Below are 14,909 nucleotides of genomic sequence, written 5' to 3' on the forward strand. Positions count from 1 at the left end.
ACCAGAAGGTGGGGACCATTCGGACCAACTAAAACATCTGTCTACCAAGAGGCACAATGAAGACTTTATCAGGCCCTCCTTTCCCACCCCTGACAAATGGGGGAATTGGTTAAATTAAATTAAATAAAAACATTGGCCAAAACTCACGATTTGTAGATAATAAAGCAATATAAAAGGGGCTTTAAAATAAAAATGGTAAAAATATTTCAAAGTATGAGGGAAGAAACAGAATTAATGAGACCAGAGCAGAACCTTATGAGAGAAGAAAGTAACTACCTCTTTCTGAATACCTGTATCAAGTATGGTTTTAGACACGACGTAAATTATCTGTATAATGAAAAAACGCAGTTAGAATTGGATGTAAACATGAAAACATAAGGTCTATAGGAGAACAATGATATAACTTCTAGATTAACTTGAATATGAGTCAACGTTAGGCTGAAAACTATCTGAAATTGAGGTCCTTAGAGTAACATTAAAGGTTGAAGGAACCAAAGGATATTACATTTATTCATGAAATAAAAAGTAAAATAGAACTGGTTTTTAATACACAAATCAAGAACTGTTGGATTTCATTAACCTGGAAGATGTTGGCAAGCAGTAAATAATGAATGTAATTCCTCGTGAATATGCGAAGACCAGGTATAAAGGTGTGCATGGAGGATCAAGGAGAACAGCGGTTTAATGAGCATTTGCCGAAGTGAGAGACTTTGTTATCTTGGATCTTGTTGCCACAGGAAATAACTTTGCCCCTTTGTTTTTTTTTTTTTTTAAATGTCTGAAAAGACACGCTACTGAGCCAATAGCAATTATCCTTGCCCTTTTAATACTATTTCAGATGGATTTGCTTGGCCAATTGACACAGTGCACCATTTGGCATTTAGTCATCTGTTTAGTGATTCAACAAATATTTGTGGAGAATCAGGCACTATTTCTTTTGTTTTTGGAAGATTGGCCCAGAGCTAACATCTGTTGCCAATCTTCCTTTTTTTTCTCTCCCCAAAGCCCTAGTACATAGCTGTATATCCTCGTTATAAGTCCTTCTAGTTCTTCTATGTGGGACGCCTGCCACAGCATGGCTTGATGAACTGTGAGTCTGTGCACAGGATCTGAACCCACAAACTCGGGCCTCCAAAGCAGAGCGCATGGAACTTTAACCATTCAGCCATAGGGCCGGCCCCTTGGGCAGTATTTTTAATCACCTTCCTATGTACTAGCTTTGAGCTTACATCCATCTCATTCATGGCAAGCCCAAATTGCTTCTGTGCACCATCCATAAGAGAAACAAAAAATACTAAAACAGATAAAAGTTATATTCACTTCACTGTTTTACCTTTCTATATGTTATATCCATACCCATGCTTAAGTATTCTTACTTCCAAAGTGGGGAGTAATATTTTAAGTGGCATATTTTTAGAGCTGAGTATCCAGCTAAACCTGAAGTGAAATTCATTGATTAGGTGTGTCTGCTGAACTGCTAGGTCAAATCATCCCTGAGTTCACGTATTATCTAGCGTGAATGTTAAGAATCTTTGAACACAGTGGTGTATGTTCAGATGCCTGCAAAGGGTATGTCTGCCTCTATTTCTGGGCAACTTGACTAGATCTGAGCCTTAGAAAGATTGAAGCTGCAGGCAGTAGCTTAAGGATGTGCAGATAGAAAGAATTTTCTAAGACGTGGTTATAGAAATAATTCAGCTTTGGGTCCCAAGCAGACACAGGGAGACAGAAAAAGGCAGGAAAGCTGACACATGGCTTCTCGGTCAGCTGGAACGGCCTCAGAAAAGTCATCCAAAGGAAGAAGTAAATAAAGAGAAATGACTTGAAAGTGAGCAAGAGAATCATTCATAGCACATGGGAATCACTTCTAGGGGTCACTTATATTTTGAAGTCTAGACATCCTTTGATGGCAAGAAGATACAAAAATACCTAGAAATATATTGTTTACTGCATCCAAGACCCCATTTATACTCTCCAACCTTGATTAACATGAATTACAGGAAAATGCTCTATAGAGCAGCGAGGATGGAGGGAAGGAACCTAATGAGGAGGTAGTTGAAAAAAGTCCAGATGGGATGGCTAAAGTGAGAGTTAAGGTTGAGCAACCTTGGTTCAGTAGACACAGAGAGAATGGGCCTGGAGGAACATGGAGGAAATAGAATGTTAGGACTCGGTTACAGATTACTTAAAGTTTGAAGAAGAGGGAGTGTTCTAACAAACTTTCATCTTGGATAACTGAGTAAGTGGTAGGGTAGATATAGGGAATTCACAAGGAGGAGAATCCTATGATGAGTAAAGATATGTTTCAACCATAACTAGGAATCACACAGATGGTGACTATTCCACAGGAAATCAGAAACACCATCTGGAGCATGGAAGAAAGAAGTCCACACTAAAGATATAAATCCTGGGAATCATCATATGAAGCCATGGATGTAAATACATCCACCATCAGATTATAAAGAAAGCAGAAAGCTTTGTGTAGAATGCTAAATGATACTCATATATCAGTGGTAGAGTGTATAATAAAGAATTCATTAAGAATACCAAGAAGAAATGGCTAGGAATTTAGAAGGACAACAGTATAAGATGACGTCATGGAAGGCAATAGACCTTCAAGAAATGTAGTATGGTTACTAGTGTCAAATGTCACCAGGAGTAAGATCAGAAAAGATGGCACAGTTATTAAAGAGAATTATTTCAGGCTGTGACGGATGAGGGCACTTAAGAGTTAATGGCAGTGAATTTCTTAGAGCACATATAAAAATGCAGATAACTCAAAAAACATCATCGTGACTCAAAGAGGCAAGAAGGTTAAGAGTAGATATGTAAAATGTTAATAGTAGCTAAGACGTATGGAGCTCATACAATCTGTCATTTCTAAGTAATTTATATTTGTAAGTAATATATCTGTACTCATATTAACCCTTATAGGTAACAACAAATAACTGAGGAATGCAGAGCTTCATTCGAACCTCATAAGAAATAACAAATAACAGAGATGCAGTGTTTCAGTTTCAAAAACAGAGATACGGAAAGATTCAGAGCCACCCAAGTTCACTGAGCTCATAATTGACAGAGCTGGAATTTTTACCTGCATCGATTTTTAGCCTCTACTCAATATTGCCACAGCTATAAACAGAAGAGAGTGAGAAAGAGTTTAGCATCTTCACATGGAGGGAAGAAATCATTCATTCTCTGAGGTTTTATGAGTCTTCCAAAAAACTCACTGAAGTCCATGCTTTTTATACTGAGTACTTTAAAAGATATTCTAATTATCTGACCAGCATAAGTTCCTGTATGGTGCCTACCACATCTCCTAGGTTAGGGCTCAGCTTGAGTATCAGCATCAGAGAGAGAATTTCGCTGATCTCCTAATGTAAAGTGGGTAGTCTTGAAAACACGTATCCATTCTGTAATTAAAAATGTTATTTTGTTTTCTTTATATTTATCACTCCATTCCCTAAAACCTGAAAAAGACAAGGACTTTGTCTGCCATATTCATGAATCTATAATCAGAAAGCAGCAGTATTTATGGTACAGAATAAAAATGCTTTAAAGTTTTCTGAGGAAGGCATGAATGAATAAATGAATGGATGGATGGATGAATGAATGAACAAATGGGCCAAATATGATGGTAAAGTTTAAAAATAAAATTTTGAGGACTACAAGGTGAAAAATAAAGTCACACTACTTCCTTATGTGAAAGACAAACTGAGAAACATCTGGGATGTTTCAATAATTCTTTAAAAGCAAAAGGACAGAAAATTGAACCATGGGCAGTCCTAAACAAATTGTATACCTATAATTTCTAAACAATAATACACCATTAACCTAATAATCCTTCACAAAATTATGACATGGGTTTACCATAGTTCAAATTTATATTGCTAACACAGATGTATTAGACAAAAAGCAATGCAACATTGTTTAGAAATAAAGCAAAAATGATCAAAGACAAGTGTCTAGGGAACTGATAAATTTTATTAATGTGACCAATTGCTTAATAATTTACATTTTAAGGTAGTTCCCATAATTATCTGATTTTACTGTAAGAATTATAAATATTTTGGTATGCTTACACCTGTGTTGTTCCCTTTGCTGAGCAAGGAATAACTAATTTACAGAGATGGAAACCATTTGTGTGTGTGTGTCTGCCAACATGCGTCATAAACTAGAAGCTTATGTGTACAGTGAATCAACTAATTGCAAACACACATAGAGAAAAATTATAGCAGAAGACAACAGTCCTTTCAGTGCAGCACAAATAATTGCTTTTAACGAGACTAGCTTGAGTTAAAATTTTTAGGTAGGATTAGCTCTTAGAGAATATAATTTAGAAAACTAATTTTGCAGCAACAGATTCATTTTCTCCGATGCAGAGGGAGAGGAGCTGCAGAAGCATCAGTAAACTTCCTACCTGCTTCTACACTGCAGGTGGTTCTGCCGTCAGTCCCGTTACTCTAGGCTGAGTAGCAAAACCGTATTTCAGGGAGAATGGAAAAATAATTGGTTACCATGGAGATACCAGATACCAGGGTGTTGCCTGCCACCAAGATGTCAAACATCTAGGCTTGTTTGCCAACCAGAGACTTCTATATTTCTAGCTGTTAATAAGATGATCATGTAAACTTTTAATCATTTTAACACTTTAAGGAGGCTTGATAAGGCCTGACAGGCTAATTTCATCACAAAGCATCTGGACTTTTGGCTAGAACATATAAAATTTAATATGGTTATATTAGTCAGATGATTATGGCAGTCTAAATCTGTTTGTGAATGTATATATCCACAAAGCTTCCAAAACATAGCACATGGAAGTGAAAAGACTAAAATGTGTGAAAAGTTTGAGAACTAATGGCTTTGGAAATAAGGCGGCTCAGAAACTTAAGCCACACAATTTTTTTAAATGAGGATGAATATAAACATCACAAATGGAAAACTTTATAATTTTATGATTAATATTAATCTAAATGCAAATTGTAGAAAGTGAGAGAAGTGGCAATAATCATGAAAGTAAGTTCTTACACTAGATTTAAACTACTTAAACGTAGTCTGTCTTCTTCCTTTGCACATTGTGAGGGGCAGTGCTCTAGATTTCAGCTTTGTCCCTTTTTGTAAAAAAATATTTAAATATCGTAGCTGTGCCTCAGCTCGCCTTTCGTGTCAGAAAGTAGCATGGCATTTTTCAAATTACGTTCATGAAATTGTTATCTTGAAAACATTGTCACTACAATTTGGCATTCATTCATTATTCAAAAAAGTTTCAACCACTTCAAATTACCTAAAATAACAAGTGTTTCTAACATCTACTTCAGTCATTGGGAGAGTCACTGTAGCACGTGTTGGATAGAGTAATGGTGCAGAAAGACCTGGCGTGCATGATGTCCCAGCCACCACAGAAGTGTGGGAGCATCCTGCTTCCCTGGCAGGGCTGTAGAGTGAGGATGTCCTCACGCCAGCCTCTCCCAGGTCGTCTCTGAGGGTCGTGGATTCATGGGGAATCTGCCGTCTGCACGTCCCCAGGTCTCACTGGAGATGGTGTCCACTCCAGTCAGCCGGAGGGGGAAGGGCGTGGAGCCAGTTCTGGAAGGTGCGGACAGCCCGCTGCTCCAGCTTCAGTGTATAAACTCATCAGCCCTCTCAGCACATCCACATTCGAGGGAGGATTGCAATTATAGTTAGTTTTTTGACTAGGGAGCTGCTTCTCAGTGATTATTTTTTGTAAGGGAGCATGTGGCTTTTGGTGGACAGCTAATGAACTGCTCGCAAAATATGAAGAAATAGTATGACTTTAATATATGTTTAGCATTTTATTTACATATTTTATTTTAACAAAGTGATATATTTTATGCACACTTAAGGCCATCTCTAAATACTCTTTAATCCCATTCCTCATCTTTAATCTTCTAAGCTAATCATTCTCACAAAGAGATTATATGAAGAGCTATTTTTTTTTACTTTGTATTAAGTAAACCTTTATTTTTTTACTTCGTATTAAGTAAACGTTGTGAAATTTCAGTTGTACATTATTGTTTATCAGTCGTGTTGTAGGTGCACCATGTCACGCTTTGTGCCCACCCCTAGAACCCCCTTTCCTCTGGTAACCACGAATCTGTTCTCTTTGCACTTGACAATGTTTTTTTAAAGTTTTATACATGTTAAACCAGAAATTATAATTGTTTCCTTTTATGGTGAGCCTGGGTCACCAAATCACCATGCAGAGGAGAAGGACCCGCTGAGGACAAAGACCTGTTTTCAAAAATTGCATGAGTGAGAACGAACTTTCATTGCGTTTAAGCTGCTATATACATGTGGCTCTGTCCTTAACAAATTAGCCTGCACTGACTAATTCAGACTAGAAAGGACTGATTGCTTCAGAAATATGTGAAGCCTTAAATTGAACAATTATTTCTACTTCGGCCCACTATGTGTATATAACTACTCACTCTCTGCAGATGTGTCCGAGAGCTTCCCTTGCCCTAAAGCCTTGTCAACATACCTTGCATTATATGACTTGGGCAAATTTTGCATTTGTTTTTCATATATGCATGCATTACCTATTCAAATAAATAAATACGATTAAAAGTAAATATTGAAAATATAAACAGTTACTATGCAAAGAAGAGGGAAAAGTATTTAGACTTTACAAGTCAGAAGATTTTTCAATCATGCATAAGTCAGATAAAGAGAAAAGTATCCAGCAAGATCAATCAATAAAAAGAGAGAAAGCACTGTGGTGGCCTCTTCGATGTTCCAAGCCCTCCTCCTTAGTACTAACAAACTTGAATCAGACATTGTCTGAGTGGTGCTTCCTGGACATTTTCCAACTTCCTGATAAAGAAGTGCGGTCATTTGGGTGCCCCTTCTCCCGCCCTGCTAAGTGCACAGTCACGTGTCTGACAATGGTAGTCATTGTGTCGTCATCTTGTGATCTTGTTCTAACAAGCTCGAGGACAAGGTGACTCTGCAGACAGGCCGACCAGAACGACAGGAAGGAGCAGAAGCAGCTGGAGTCATTGCACCTGCACCGAACACCTGTGTCCAGACTGTACTGTCTACAACAACTTGTTCTCGGGTTTTACAATGCCAGTGGGCATACTGATAATAAATTGTTGGCCTAATTTGCATTTCCCAGATAAACTGTCAAGACGAGCATTTTTTCCAATGTTGACTATATTCTATTTTGAATTTTTTATTATTTTATAGATATTCCATTATATATCTTGGATTTGATTTATCATTTATATGCATCACAAATATCTTCTCTAAATACGGGATTTACTATTTAACTTTTGAAAAAAATATGCTTTCTTTATATGTAAACCAGGTTTTCATTTTAAATATAGTAAAATTAGGGGCCGGCCTGTTGGTGCAGTGGTCAAGTTCGCACATTCCACTTCGGCAGCTCAGGATTCACCTGTTTGGATCCCAGGTGAGGACATGGTACCGCTTGTGAAGCCATGCTATGGCAGGCATCCCACATATAAAGTAGAGGAAGATGGGCATGGATGTTAGTTCAGGGCCAGTCTTCCTCAGTGAAAAAGAGGAGGATTGGTAGCAGATGTTAGCTCAGGGCTAATCTTCCCCCCCAACAAAGAAAAAATAAATGAATAAATATAGTAAAAGTGATCAGTCTTGTTCCCTTTGGTTTGAAGTCTTATTCTCCTGCTTATGACTGTATTCCCTACTTCAACATTACGTACATATTCCCCTGCATGTCCTTCCAAGTGTTTTAAAATTTTAAACTTCATAATTAGATCTTAATATAAATGAAAATTTTTCTTTATATGCTGTGAGTAAGGATTTTATTTTATTTTTTCCAATTGGACTACAAGATGTCAAATATTATGTTGAACATATTGAATATTATATTGACTAATATATTGAATGCATTTTTAATTTAATTTTAATTTAAATACTATATTAAATGCCTTTTATTTAGTTAGTTTGATGTTTCTCTATTGATAGGTAATATATCTACTTCACAGATTTGAAGTTGTAGCATTAAGTAAGTAAATATTTAGGATTTTTACATCCTTTAGATGAAATGACTCATAACTCATTGAGAAATGACCTTAATTAAACCTTAGGATTTCTTGGCCTGGAATTCTACTTATCTGATATTAATGTAACTATGGTGAGATCTGTGGCATTTTAGCTTCCCTTATTTCCTGCAACCTTGCCCAGCTTTTCAGTAGACTTGAAAACAAACAGCCTCATGATCATGATGAAAACCATCAGTCTGGGAACCTCTGGAGAGGATGAGAAAAAAAGGGTTTGGCGTGCTCCCCAAACAAACATTCCCAGAGAACAGCCATTGCTGGGACTCTCTGGGAGTTCCCCAGAAATCCTCCCCACAGGAACTGTCTTTACCTGCCCCGACCCAGGGCTTGCTCAGTAAAAACAGCCTTCTCCCTAAAGTGGGAAGGGTGTCAAAAACAATAACTGGCAACTGTTTAAAGTCTCAGCTACCTAAAGCAGTGATAAGAATTGGGGCAAACAAGAAGCTGACCAAAAAATAAACAAATAAATAAAAAACTTGAGGAAAACTTGAGGAACAAAGTGAAATCATACGTTGTATGTTCTCTAACCACAATGGAATGAAATTTAGAAATCAATAACAAAAGGACACTGGGAAATTTATGAATATGTATAAATTAAACATCATACTCCTAAACAACCAATAACTGAAAGAAGAAATCAAAATGGAAATTAGAAAGTACTGTGAGACTAATAAATATGGAAACACACTGTGACGTAATTTATAAGATACAGTGAAAGCAGTGCTACAAATTTGCCAGGGCAAATTTATGGTTGTAAATACCTGTATTGAAAAAGAAGACAGATCCCAAATCAGTAATTTAAACTTTAAGAAACTGGAAAAAGAACAAAGTAGACACAAAGCAAGTAGAAGGGAAGAATAAAGATTAGAGCAGAAATAAATGAAATACAGATTAGAAAACCAATAGAGAAAATAAATGAAACAAAAAATTAATTCTTTGGGAAAATAAAACAATAAGATTGATAAACTTTTAGCTAAAGAATATATAAGAGAATTTCCAAATTACTAAAATGGGAAAACAGTGGACATTATTACCAAATTTATAGAAATAAAAATGATTATAAAGAAACACTGTGAAAAATTTTGTGTCAACATATTAGATAACCTGGGTAAAACAGACAAAATTCATAGAAAGACACGAACTATACACTGGCTCACGAAGACACGCACATGCGAATAGACCTACAAGTAAAGAGAGTGAGTTAGGAATGCAACTTCCCACAAAAAATCTAGGCCCATGTGATTTAACTGATAAATTCTGCAAAACGTTTAAAGAAGAATTAACACCAGTCCTTTGCAAATTCGTCCAAAAACTCTTAGAGAAGGAAACACTTCCTCACATGTTCTATGAGGCCGGAATACTCTGATATCAAAACCAGGCAAAATTATCACAAGAAAAGAAACTGCAGACCAATGTCCCTTTAGAATATAGCCACAATTTTGTAGAGAATAAGAAATATTCCCTACAAAACACTAGCAAGTCAAATCAAGCAATATGTAGAAAGAATTTTATACTATGATCAAGTGTGGTTTACCCCGGAAATGCAAGTTTGGCTCAACAAATGAAAACTACCATATCATCATATCAATAGCCACAGAAAAAGCATTTGACAAAATCTAACACCTTCCAACCAGCTTCATTTTCCTCACCTGAAAGACCTCTTTCAACATTTCTTGCAGTGTAGGTCTCCTGGTCACAAATCTTTTCAGGTTCCTTATGCTCAAAATGTATTCAAGCCACATTTTTAAAAGATACTTCTCTTGCTTAAGAATTCTGCATCGACAGTTTTTCTCCAATAGTTTGAAGATGTTTCTTCACTGTCCACTTATGTGGGTCTTTTCCATGAGATAGCTGTTGCTATTCTTAAATTTATTCCTATGTATGTAATGCATCTTTTTATCCCTGGCTACTTTTCTAGATTTTCTTTTTACTGCAGTTGTTCAATTAATTTTGCCATTTTATTATAATTTGCTCTGGCATAATTTTCTTCATTTCCTTTTGCATGGGATTCATCAAGCTTGTTGGATCTGTCAGTTTATAATTTTTATCAAATTTAAAACATTTGGCCATTATTTCATTATATATTTTTTCTGTCCCTCTTTCTCTTTTCTCTTGTTTTATTACTTCAATTACTCCTGTTATTTGTTTGCTTAACATTATGACAAATTTCACTCAAGGTTTTTTCTCTTTTTTTCCTCTGTTTCATTTTGGATATTTTCCATTGTTATGTTTTATAGTTCACTAGTATTTTCTTCTGAAATGTTTAATCTCTTTTCCTCAACATCCAGTGCATTTCTCTTCTAAAACATATTCATTTTCAAATTCTAGAAGTTTGATTTCAATCATTTTATATCTTCCATGTCTCTACATAACTTTTTCAACGTATATTTGTCTGGTATTCTGACATCTGAACCTGTTCTGATTTAGTTTTAGTTCTTTGCCTCATTACAAGTCTTGTTTTTTTGTTTCTTTGCATGCCAGATAATCTCAGACTGAATGATATACATTGTGATTTTTATCTTTTTGGGTGACAGATAATTTATGTTCCTATAAATATTCAAGAACTTTGTTCTGGGATTCAAGTCAAGTTTCTTGGAACATTTTTATTTTCTAGGATCTTCCTTTTATGATGTTTTAGTAGGTTCACGAGTAAACATTTAGTCTATGGCTAATTATTCTCGGTAACTGGGATAATACCCTTCTGCGCTTTCTACCCCATGCCCATGAATTTTGAGGTTTTCCAGTCTGGCTGATGGAGGCAGTTGGTATTCTCTGCCCTGTGTGAGTGTCAGATACTGCTTTCTCTAATTCTTTTGGAGGGCTTTTTCCCTGGCTTCAGACAATTTCCTTAAGTTCATGCACTTTTTGGTATTTCATTGAATACTCAAGGGAGGTCCTCTGCAGATCTCCACAATTCTCTCTGTGTGCAGCTCTTACTTCCTGGCACTCTGTCCTGTGAACTTAGTCACCTTGGCCTCCCGAACCGTGAGCTTCATCTCCTCATCTTGGCAAGTCCAGCGAGTTTCTCTTAGGCTCCACCTCCCTTTACTCTGGTCTGGAAACTCTCTCAATGAAGTAATCTGGGGCATTTGTTTCTTCCTTTTCAAGGATCACTGTCCTTTGTTGCCTAATATCCAGTGTTTTGAAAGCCATTGGTTAATATACTTTGTCTTGTTTCTTGGTTGTTTCAAGTGGAAGGGTAAATCCAGTTCTTTCATACTTATTGGTTTTACAGTTTTAAATGCCCAGTTTGTTCTATGCATGGATTTAGTAAAGTGCTTTTAATTCTCATCTCAAAATAGCTCGTGTTCTGTTTGTTGTTGGTTAGGTGTGGATATCAGCCTTCTCCATAATTATTTTGTGAAAATGGCAGTCCAGTTTCAGCTTTATGTAGTACTTTAGATCTTTATTATAGGCATAATTTATTATTCAATTATGTATTTCTTAGTTCATAATTTTATAAATTTATTAGTTTTTGCTTGTTTTTAGAATGTAAAGAGTATGCTTGCTTTCCATTTCTATGATGTTATTTGTTTAATTTTAAACTGTATTTTTCACTTTTTTATCCTAATTATTATTAGAGACATAGTTGATTTGCAATTTACCTATTACCATTTGTAGAAGTTTCCTACTTTGCATTTCTACCAATTTCTCCTTACATGTCCAGTGTTTTTTTATTTATATATTGTGATATTCTGTTGATCAGGATTAAAGTTTTATCACTGTTTACCATTTAATATAGATTTATCTTTTGTAACTTCACTAGTTCTTAGGGAGACTTCACATTCAAATAAAAGGATTAAAGGAAAAATACGGCAATGATTCATCTCTGGAATCAAGTAGCTTAGAAGATTAGAGAGACAGACACATTCATCAACGCGAGAGACAGTCGACCCTGTTTCCCACTTCTTAGTAAAGCTGTTTGCACCCATATGTTCTTTGTAGCTTCTTCCTCAGTGTCATTCACCTGGAATACCTGAGCACACGCTCCTTAGGAGTGGGCTACATGCCATTTTTCCACGACTTCCTCCATCCTGGTGCCCCAATCGATATTACAACAGCGTTTAACTAAGACCCCTCAAATATCCTTCCTGTTTGCAAGGCCAGTGTGTGTTTCCTCTTATTTCTGTTTTCTTGATGGTGGAATGTGCACTTGGTTGGGAATGGGGGTAGGGTAAGAGCCTACAGAGTTACACTCCTGTAAGTGAAGTTACCCTCAAGCTCCAGCACACACTAGTAGCTGGTTAAATACAGCTGTTACCTACCTTATTTGTGCCTTATTTTCTTCATCCGTAAAATGAAATTATTAGTAGCAGCCATAGAACGATGGTTATAAGGGTTTACATCTTCAAACAGAAAGCACAGTACCTGGCACAATTTAAGTACTCAGTAAGCATGTGATATTATTACGATTGTCATTAACTATTATGCAAAAAAGAAAAGTCTTAAAGATAGATTTGCACCTATGTGAAGCTCTCTTTCTACTGAAAGAAGAAAAGGAACAAAATCCTTGCAATATGGAGATTGGAGGAGGAGAGTGGTGGTTGGTGTCAGAAAAACCCTATGTGAGAAATAAAAGATTTGAAACATCGGTATTTGTCAAATTTTAGGAAAATCCCTTCCCCTATGAATGATTAGGTATCTTGTACTTTTAAATTAATGCTTAAAATTGATATATATTTTAATTTTGTGATTATAGAAAAGATTAAAATGCCTAAGCTTATAACCAATTAAATTTAATTAAAATTCACTAGACATTTTCCAAGAGAAAATTAAGAAAACAAGATTTTCTTGTTTCTAAGCCTCTTTTTTGTTTTTTGTTTTAGTTTTTACCATAAGACCAAAATAACAATATTTACCTCATACAAACTTGAGACACAGTAAGTCCCTTATAAATAATAGCTATTGTTACATAAAGGCACGAAGACACCCCGATAACTAACTATTAAAAAGTCACAAACAATTTCAGGAACTCAAGTATGTTTTCTGAGCATGTGGTCAGGACCTGAATTCAGAACGAAAGCTCTTTGTTTAATGAGGAAAATATTTCTTGTTTGTTTTTTTCTTTTTCTTTTTACTACTTACCATTTCTGATTACTAAGTTGTCAGAATTTTAATATTTATAACTTTTCAAATGTCAACAAGAAAATGTCCAACCCTCAAGATTCTCTAACCCCATAATTAATAGGACAAGCACTATATTGAAGAGAGAACGTTAGAATCAATTTCCAATTTCTTTAGTCACAGAATTAATTGTGCATCATTTCTTTTAAAAATTCTTTGGCATGATTTTACAGACTCAATTTTATTTAAATCAGTAATTGTTTTCTCAGCATAAAACAATAATTGCACTACACAGTCCCACCAATTGATTAAAATGATGCTTTTGAAAGGCTATATTCTAGATGGAAGTTTTCAATTTGCAAAGGAAATTTCCACATGTTTTTGGAATTTCGTGATTAAAAATAGGATAAAGTAGAACTTAGAAAATATTGTTCAGGGTTTTACTAAGATTCTAGCCTTGTGACTACAAGTTTAAAAAACAGGCAGGGCTGGCCTAGTGGCATAGTGGTTAAGTCCGTGTGCTCCATTTTGGCTGCCTGGGGTTCACGGATTTGGATCCCAGGCTCGGACCTACATGCCACTCATCAAGCCATGCTGTGGTGGCATCCCACATACAAAATAGAGGAAGATTGGCAACAGATTTTAGCTCAGACGAATCTTCCTTAGCAAAAAAAAACAAAAAAGAAAATGTTTCTTCACTATGTATTAACAAAAAATATAAAATAGAAGGAAATGATAATTGAAAGGAAGAAGATTTTCCTCCAAATAAAACTTGTGATTTTCTTTACTTTCAACCTGCTATGTTCTCAGACAAAACAAACCATAAATAAAAATAACAGCAATCTTTATTACATCTAAATAACAACAAACAGAACTTAGCATTAAGCTGCATTAAAAGAAAAGCTAGTATATGCTCATCTATTATTAAAAATGCATCTATCCAATTAAAAAATGAATAATATAGGCTTTGTAAGGAAAAATATTCATTCATACCATCTTTCTATATACTCTCAGACAAACGCCTCCTTCTTGAGTATTTGATAAAAATAAGAATCCCTGTGACCTTGAGAGCAGTCTGGAAACCCTAAGGAAGATAAATCTATAAAGCCCTATTTGTGGGCTCTGCCAGTTACCCGCTGGGAACTATGGCAACAACGGATGTTCAGCGGAGTTGTTTTGACCCACCATCCTTCAGAAGGACTTAGCAACTGGAGCTGTTGCATTTCATTTGGTCTTGATCTTGTATCAGAATGCATTTACCATGTCTATAGTCACCAAAGAAACTCTTCATTTTCCATGAATATTCTTTCAGAAGTTTCTCCCAAAACTTTAGTTAGCCCTTATAAAACAGTAGCATCCTTACTTAAGGATTTATTAAAAACCTCACGAAATCCATGGATATAGACCTCATTGTCAATATGACCACATAGCCCGCTGAGGAAAGGAAGCAGGGATCCAAAAATGACCATGGGCGACGGTACCACAAAGCATTGTGAGTTGATTTACACCAAATTGTGTTGATTTCTTTTTTTGTTCTGAATTTAATTTTCACTTAAAAATTTCCCTTCTAATAAGATATAATCTTATCATATTATGTACTTAATGATATCGGACAAAGACATGCCTTACCTTTCCTGATTTGTAAGTTCGGTGAAAGCAAATAAAACAAGTATAGTCCTGAATTTGGAATATGAATAACACTAAAACTGCTAGTTTTCTTTTCTACAGAGATTTTAAGAAAATCATTCATTAAACTGTCACAGTTATTCATAACCATCA

The sequence above is a fragment of the Equus quagga genome, chromosome 16 (genome assembly GCF_021613505.1).
Source record: "Equus quagga isolate Etosha38 chromosome 16, UCLA_HA_Equagga_1.0, whole genome shotgun sequence".
Classification (NCBI taxonomy): domain Eukaryota; kingdom Metazoa; phylum Chordata; class Mammalia; order Perissodactyla; family Equidae; genus Equus; species Equus quagga.